The sequence below is a fragment of the Melanotaenia boesemani genome, chromosome 13 (assembly GCF_017639745.1).
Source record: "Melanotaenia boesemani isolate fMelBoe1 chromosome 13, fMelBoe1.pri, whole genome shotgun sequence".
In the NCBI taxonomy this organism is placed as follows: Eukaryota; Metazoa; Chordata; class Actinopteri; order Atheriniformes; family Melanotaeniidae; genus Melanotaenia; species Melanotaenia boesemani.
In genome coordinates, this window is record NC_055694.1 from 2,387,151 (window position 1) to 2,396,861 (window position 9,711).

Below are 9,711 nucleotides of genomic sequence, written 5' to 3' on the forward strand. Positions count from 1 at the left end.
GCCGCCACGCTTCAGTGGTCATAATAATTATAGCATCCATAGTCATACTTTAGGCCACAGTGAATTTGTGATCAATCAGCATACATTTTATTGTCCGTATTATATAGCTCCCCCAACATTTCATAAATCCTGTTTCTAGGGGAGCTCATGTTTCATTAAGGGGAGCTATAGCTCCCCCAGCTCCCCTGTGGTTCGCACCCTGGCTCTAACCTTGTGTCTTTATGACTTTTGGAGAATATTCATTGGTTTTCCGGCATTATGTCGTCATTTTAACACGTATCCAGCTGGATTTAGGATAAAACGAATGGACGAACTGCACTATTAGTGATACTGTAGCGTTTGTTTATACTGGGCTAAGTTTGCTAAGTAAAACGAAGCTGAGGACACACTACACAACTTCGTGCCAGATTTTCCCCTCGATTTCCAGCTGCGAGCTGTCAGCATGACAAGGTGGTGCTGAAATCTGTTGGTGTGTGATGCCGTTCGGACTCAAACTGGTGAATGTGCGAGGCGAACAGCCTGCACCCAACTGCAGTCGCAGTATTTCAAACATGAATTTTTGGAGGTGAATCCGGTAGTGTGTGCAGGTTACCGGTTTACCAGCACTCATGAACCCTCGAGAACAAGCATGCGTGTTTCTGTGCTTTGGAGGCGTGGCTTCAGGGGGAAGTCTGAAGGAGCGAGTTTGGACTTTTAAATTGTGTATTTTAAAATGTAGCTTGCTCGAACCATTTTCCAGGATCTCCTACCTTTAATTTTTATATATATATATATATATATATATATATATTAAAAATAAAACTTCAGCACTTAAAGGGTAAATAGTTAACGCTGAAGACGAACTGAAGACGCCCTCTTCTGACCGGGACTTGAGGGGAGAAACAACCACAGAGCTTAAGTGATGATGACTGATGAAGAGTGAGGTGTCATGGCAGACTTAGAGTCAGTGTGTGCAGCTGAACACACAAAAGATCAGGAGAAGCAGCAACGGCGAGTCCAGAGAAAATAGAGAACAAGTTCTAATCTGAACCACACACACCGGTTTTCCCTCAGAGATTAAAGACGAGAACATTATGAAGAGTTTCTTCACGGTGGCTGGAAGCCGTTCGAATCTCTCCGGAGAAAAAGACGTCCAGCAGTCTGAGACTAGTGGCCATGATTTTTCTCTTAGTGACTCATTCCATTAAGTTTCCATTTCATTTATGAGTCGGATCTAGTATTCAGTTTTATTATGAATATTTGAACATGCAGATGAATTTGAAGTTCTGTTAGAGGGAACATAAACTGCCTGGCCAAAAAAAACAGAGGCCACCTGGACTTAAGCATCGGTAGGAGCCTCCTATTAGATAATTACTGCATGGGTGATCATCAGTATTACTTTACTGAGATTAAACATGCACACACAGACTCTGTGTAATTTGTAAAGTAAATAACCAGATTTATAGAATCCTATGAATGCATATCTGGAAGCAATGCTGACTTCATAAATCACAGTTTGCTCCAGATGTACGGAGGTAATTTCCACCTCCCCACATGTCCACATATCAGCATAAATGAGCCATGCAAACAGCTTATAAATGTAAATGAACCTGCTGATTGCTGGTTTCTAACACTGATACACTGCAACATCCAAGAAAATGACTTTTTTGTGCTTATGAGTCTGGAAACATTTGTGTTGCCTGATTACTTGGCTTCTCCTCAGCCTTCCGTGCTCATAGCCCTCTGGTTATGCTGACATGCAGCATTATGAATAACGTTGCAGCATCAGACACACTGACTCACACAAGGCCGAAATGATTGTGACAGCCAGAACTGCAGGCAGGAGAAATGAGAGTTATTAGCAAAGATAGTATATTAGCATGCTAGTTCAGGTGTATGCTAACAGCATGCTCTGCAGGATGCGGGTAAGTCATGAATATTTGTGCATGTTGCTGCTAGAATGACCCAGCGGAAAACTGGGTCATCTTTTCATAAATGACTAAATAAAACAGCCAGTTTAACATCTAACAGTTTGCTGTGTGAGCTGATGAGCTATAACATGTTTACTCAGTGACATGGACCAGACATCAGACACTCCAAAGTCCATATTCTGATGTTGTAACTGGTTTTAAAAAAGGCTATTTGATCTATTTTTGCATTTGTTATTGGATTTCTCAGAATATGGACACACACTTGCTACAGTGAACAGTCTGCTGAGTCAGCATGTTTTGTATTCAGTTCTTTTTTTAAGTGTAGAAACAGAGAAATCATGTCATATTGAGGAAATAAGGCCAAAGATCCAGGTCCAAGAGGATAGAGTTGCATTTTAGACCAGAGTCAGAGCTCCACACTCTGCTGATGCTCCAGGAGCCTGATGGAAAATGACCAAGAACACTGAGAGGAACTGATCACCACCGAGACAAATAACCCATCAGGTTTATTATAGATGGGCATTTCAATCAAAAACACTACTGAAAATCTCTGAGAAAGAGGTGTTTGTGTTGGCTAACACCATGAATCTGTGGTGAGAAACAGGCTTTCAACACTCGCTAACCGAGTGTTCAGCTCACCTCCATCCAGGGATCTAAATGAACAGCGACATGGCTGGTAGATTCCGAAAGTTTCCAACCAATCCCAACTTCCACTAACCAAATTCTTTTAGAGAATATGAGCCGGATTATCAGTGCAACTCGTCCCCACCTGACCACAGAGTCATGCATTAACAAGTTTAAACAAACAACACATAAAAAACAATAAAAAAAAGGATAGAATTGAAAAAATGAAGTGAGAATCCACAGCATGGATCAGAATTCATCAGATCCTGTCCTGGTTCAGTACTGAAGGGGTCGGCTGTAGCCTACATTTATTTCTACTCCATCCAAATAACCGTTTCCACTTCTATTATTGGCTCTGAATTCTTAAACTTGGCTTGTTATTGTCAGGCTGTTTGCAGGCAGCTGACAAGGCATTAAAGTTTTGTGTGTCTGATGTTGAACATTTACCTTAACAGGTAAATACCATTCTGTCTGCAAGACGCTTCTAATGGTTCAGTACAAGTTCGTGTAATCAGCAGCAGTAACAGTGTCTCAGTGCTCTGAACAGGCTGTTACTAGATGCACCGGAGCAACATGGACCAAGAAAACCTCGTTACAGCAGGAACTGGATCAGATCTGCACGTTTAGTAACTTTCAGTCCATTCTTCCAGACATCGCTGTAGCTTGCTCGCATTCCCTGGATGTGTTTTCCAGGTCATGGCATCTCTACTGGGTTAGGGTCTGGACCCTGACCTGCCCACTTCAGAACAGAGATTTTGAGTCTATGGATATTATCATCCATCCTCGCTGTGTGAAGGAGAGACACCGCAGGTCTTTCCTCCTGCTGCAGGCAGACTTTACAAAGAACACATGAAACTGTTTTTACATACATGGTATATGTTATATATAACATGTTATATACATGTTTATGTACTGCACATACTCATCCTATCAGATCACATGCTGGACATATTACTATTATTATTATGTGTGTGTGTGTGTGTGTGTGTGTGTGTGTGTGTGTGTGTGTGTGTGTGTGTGTGTGTGTGTGTGTGTGTGTGTGTGTTGTTTGATATCCTCTCTGTGTTTCTTCTAACTGCACCTGTACTGTTGAAACAAAGCAATTTCTCCACTGAGGGACTAATAAAGTGGTGAAACTGAACCATTATTAAAGGACTTATAGCCTTTGTGGTACAATTACATCATCCTGAAGGAAAATGGGTATCTTGGCATCGATGGCATCCACAGTGATGAAGGCAAATGCAGCGAGATCTTCCATCCTCGCAGTCGTCACGTGGACGAACTTGCTGCTACGCTGCTTTTATAGTCCGCCGCTGATGACACACGAAGTTAGTCAGTCCGAATGGTCCTACCATCTTCAGAGCATCTGCACCGCTTCCTTCTTCCATATAAAAGGTATGATCCTAATATCTTGGCATATGATTGGCTGGAAACTAGGGGGCCGTCCTCATGACACCAGATTGCAGCAAAAACGCAAAAGTATTTCAGCAAACCACCCTTTCACCCCACAAAGCCTCCATGAAACCAACCATGTCTGAAGTACCAAAGTGGATCGGTTTGAGTCCTCTACCGTCTGCAGTACTGTGCGGACAGTGAAGCTGCACCACTAGAGGATATGACGTCAATGTGATGAACACACGCTGCTTCCCAGTCCACCCTTCTTCAAGTGTTTTATGCTTTGTAGTCAAGCATTTTTTTAAAGAAGCGCACACACTGTTTTGCTCTAGCTTTGGAGTGTTACTCTTTAGCACCACCCACAGCCTGTAGTATGTACTACAGCAGCGTCATGGGGATGTTGAAGCCTTTCTACTAGTTTTCGCCACCGTTTTCACACCTGAACCGGCTTCGGTGCCATGTGGACATAGCTTAGGTCCCTGCCCCAACTCTTAGTCTCTACAGAAACATCACTTATCCATCACGTTCCACAGTAATTAAGTTTTTATTTATGCCCACCAAACTGAACTGTAAGCTACATTTGGCAGGTTGGCAGGCGTGGACGTGGAACCCTGTTCTCATAAACTGTTTTACATTCAAATGACTTCATAAATACCAAAACCAGGTTTTTTGTGCAAAGCAAAATAATAAAATCTTGTTTTCCTTTGGACCCGTGTGCAACTCATCAACTAAGCATCAAACATTGTCCTCTTAACATGTACTCATGGGAAGAATTACACCATTACAGAGTTATCAGTGATTATATGAACAGTTTCTACAATCTGCCACATGGTCCTCTCCACCTAAATCCCTGCAACAGGCTCAGAGAAAACATACGCCTGCAGACGGCATCACAGATAAAAATATCATTTCATTGTCCCCCCTTGGTCTTGGACTGCAAGCACCATGCTGTAGTATCTAGCGACAGCAAAATAACCTTGACGTGGAGGTGTTCTGTTCTCCGTCTGCTCAGCGAGGACAGCTGAAACAGACCAGAGCATGGCTGTAGAATTAGGACGGGTCAATATTCTTTCTTCCTTCTTTATTAAGATCCCCATTAGCTTTTGCAAGGCATCAGCTATTCTTCCTGGGGTCTTTAAATTTTTGCAATTGACAATAAAAGCACAATACACACATAATACAAGACAGTACATATAGTACATGAACACAAACTCACACAACATACCCACTCTCCGTAACACAAATATAACACTAAGACTGCAACACACATCACAAGCTCCTACACTGAAACATCATTAAAGAAAAAAATATGAAAAAAAAAAAATAAATAGTTAAATATACAACAAAATAATTGTCTTACTCTAGGATACCATGACCCATCAACAGGCCTGAACACAAAGAAATAACAGTCAACTCAAATCAGTACAGACTGTTACAATCAACCTAAATAAGCTATATTATAAATCAAAATTACGTGCTAAATAATAATCTTTTAATTTCATTTTAAAATTTACCATATTATTCTGTTTTATTATATAATCAGGAAGTGAGTTCCATTCCTTCATTGCTCTAAATATCACTGTAGATTTAACAACTGTCTTGCTTATTGGCAAAGTAAAATAACCTCCACTAGCATGTCTTGTTGTATAGTTATGCATCTCTGAACTGAAGGACAATTTACTATACAAAATAGTAGGCTTTTTTTGAAGTAATTATGTTTCTAATGAAGACCATCAACAGAAATAATAATCTATATTTCACCTCTAGCCAATGAAGATGGTCATGCATTTTACTTATGTTTGTCCGTATTCCACAGCAGAGGGCCACTCTTGCTGCTTTATTTTGTGCCATTTGAAGTTTCCTGATGTTATTTAATGATGTATTGGACCAAACAACTGTACAGTAATTGATATGTGACAAAATCAGAGCTTGACATACCTGTTTAGAAGTTTGTGGTGTGAAGAATTTATAACATCTTCTAATCAATAATTCAATATGAATGTAGGCAAATGTAGGGGAGTTGTTCCTACTATTTTCCTTCACACTGCTGCTCTGAATCCCACCTTTCAACCCATTTCAACTCCTCTGATTGGCTCTGCTCCTTGCCAACATGATTGGCTATTCCCGCTGTCACTATCCATTCAAACAGGTAGCGCTTCTGGCTAATGCTAGCTAGCGCTAATGGTTTTTGTCTTCAGTCAGAATTTCAGGAGCAAAGAAAAGAACATTTGAGTTATTTTAGACCGAGTCAACATTTTATTTTAAGCTACGAATAAATTATATTCCAACTGCTATTGTGTCATTATGATGGTAATAACAGCCTAGTTTCTGTAGCTTGAATCAGGGACAGAATCAAAGCTGCCTGGTAGTTCAGAGAGAAAAGATGATTTTACTCATTTTGACAGCACAGTGACACTAGCCCCTTATCAGGTATCAGATCAGTCAGGGCTGGAATTACGGGGAGCTAAGAGGAGCTCGTCTTCCCTGAAAAGCAGAGGAGCTCCCCTAAAGACAATCAGCTGATACTTTAAAGGGGAGCCCTAAAAATAGTCCACCTTCAGTTTACATTTCATTTTTCAATGAGGCTTCCTGAAAAGAATAAGTGTGGATTTGTCAGCTTTGTGAGTTTATTCATTGATTTAATTTAAGTAATGGAATCTTTCCGATCCACCTGCTTCAGCACCATGGACAGCAGCTGTCGTTGCGTCTGCACAACAAACCCTTCAGATGCTTCCTTCTGTGTTCTAGTTCTGTTCCTGATCAAACAAGCTGCACACAGTCGTAGCAGAGGGGTTTGTGGTAGTAACCATTTTTTTTTGACCGTGCAATGCATGTGCACAAATAAGCACATGCACGTGTGAAAAAAAGAGTTCCCTGAAAGCTCTGCTGTAATTTTGAGATCGATAACAAATCTTACAGTACCGTCCTCCAGCTCCCACACAGTGACCGCGAAGCTCTCATGAATGAATGAATTTCAAATTAAACAAAAGAGAAATTATATACAAAAATAAAATAATGAAAAAAGAAAAATTATTGCATTATCAAATCATAATATAAAGAAGGTAAAAAAAGTGTGAAGAAGTATACACTTTTTTTTGTTTGTTTGTTTTTTAATTTTAAAAAGCAAATCAAACAGAAGACTTGCAAACCTTAAAAATTTCAGGTGCATCAGAAACTCGTTTACATCTAAAATCCTTTTAGACACTTTGATTTTATCTGGTTTCTCCTGTTGTATCCAAACTCATCCCAAGCAAATAAGGTGACTTTGACTCATTGTACAACAAAAATCCTGGATAAGAAAATAAGTTGCAGCTCTGTCATGTCCTCACCAGACATAAGACGCTATGTTTGGAAACATTTGCAGATGTGCGCTTGCTTGTTAAAAGTATACATAGAACTGCACCTCCAGCCCTTCAGGTGTTCAGCTTAACGCTGCCCCAATGAAAAAGAGCGACCTCTAGATGGCGCTGCAGCATTCCTACATGTAAAACTGCTTCAGCACTTTCAGAACAAACCTCCCTGACCCGACAACCAGCACAAACTACAGAATTTTCTCCAGACTGTCAAAGAAATGGATTTTAAGAAATCACACTGAGTACTTTACTGTGTCTTCATGTCTGAACACCTCGTGGCCTCTTTCACGTCTCTGCAGCAAGTTTCTATGTATTCTTGTTACCTTATATGTACACCTTGGCACTGCAGCTTCTGCCGTTTACAACTTTGCACTTTATGACAAGTTTATCTTTTAATATGATTCATGTTTCTTTTTCCCTTCTTTATTCTTATATTTAGTTTTTATTTGTTGTTTCTTTCCATCTTTAAACTTTAAATGTCTTCTGCAGGGGCTGCAGCTAGAAAGCTAAAATCTGGTGCATCTCTACTCAGTCTGGTCTGAGTTTATTGTTTTACTACATAGTACTTTTAAAATAAAATAAATAAATGAGCTTGTAGCAGACAACCAGGCTCTCACACAACAATAATATTAATATTAAAGTGAAGACTTATGAAAATAAATACCATTATAAAATAAGTATTGAATAAATCAATAAAACACCAGCAGAAAGATTCAAGTTAATTCTGTTATAAATAGAAAACAAAATCTCATTGAAGTTAAATTTAGCAAACTTTAGGTTTGGACCTGCACACAGATGTAGACCAGGGGGTTTGAATTCGGTCCTCAGGCCGCTGTCCTCCAGGTTTTGGATGTTTCCTGCAGCAGCGCCTGAATCTGAATAATGGATCAATGTGTGGGTAGAACTTGGGAAGCTGTTGTGGAGAGACATTTAATCTGAATCAACGGTGTGGAAGTAGGAAACATCTAAAACCTACAAGGCGCCCTGTGGGGCACCACACCTTATAATTTATCTTATTTACACGTCGACATGTCATTACGTCCTGTCACGTCTCTACAAGCCGGGTCGTGTGCACACAGATGAGCACAGATTAAGACAGCACTCTTCGGGAATTATGTCATCTGAAAACAGAAAATATGAGCTTTATTAAACTCTGCTGGGATGGAAACACTCGGCTTGTCCTGCGGGGAGCAGCTGGAGAAGGTTTCCTGCTCCGTTGTACTAAGAGCTGCATGTCCATCACGGGAACGTGGACAGCAGAAATGCAAACCATGACACCCAAACATCCTCCAAAGTAAAGAGCAGATATCAAAATTCACACACCAGACAAGAACAAAGACGTCAGCGTTAACCCTGCAGAAGCTCCACAGCAGGTCTATCTGTTGCAGAGCTGGACCTCCAGGGTTCTGCAGGTTGTAGATATTTCCTGCTACACCTGAATCTGGGTCAGTGTGACTGGGCAGAACTTAACAAGCTGTTGAGGAGATCCCTTTAATCTAAATCAGGTGCATTAGAGTAGGAAACATTTAAAACCTGCAGGACCTCTCGAGGACTAGAGTTAACCATCCCTGGTGTGTAGCACTGCTTCAAGATGTACACCACACAAACCGTAGATATGTGTACAACTATAAGCTTTTTTCCTGGGAAAAAAAGATGAAAACAAAATGTTAAAGTGAAACATGGTGGTGGCGGAATCATGCCGCCATCCCCTCAGTGAAGCATGGTGGTGGCGGAATCATGCCGCCACCCCCTCAGTAAAGCATGGTGGTGGCAGCATCATGCTGCCACCCACTCAGTGAAGCATGGTGGTGGCAGCATCATGCTGCCACCCCCTCAGTGAAGCATGGTGGTGGCAGCATCATGCCTGTGAAACTAGGGCTGGGCAACAAGGCTCACAGATCATAGCTCAATATTTTTGGCTGCATAACGATATATGATATCTCAATATTTATTTTTTGCTGTATGATGTGAAGACACCTACACCAGCCGGTGAGAAGATGCTTACGTCCATCTGTATTCGTCGAGCCTGTAAAATCTGTTCCACACTGGGTTTTTCTACATGGTAGACTTAAATCTGTCAAAATCACAAAGCAGAACAAAACTCCATCCTTCCTTCACATGAACTGGTAACACGTGACCCACAGTCAGCTCCTCATCCAGGTTAAAGGAATATATTTGTACACTTACAGCATGCCATCAATGGAAATCTCCATCTATCTGTTCATTTTCTATACTTCCTTTATCCAATTCATCTGGAGCCAATACCAGCTGCCACCAGGCGGGGGGCAGAGGACACCCTGGACTGGTCACCAGTCCATAACTGGGCCAACACAGACACAGAGACAAATAGCCTCTAATTTTCATTCCTAGGATCAGTGGAACACCAGTTAACCTAACATGCATGTTTAAGGCTGCAGGAGGAACACGTC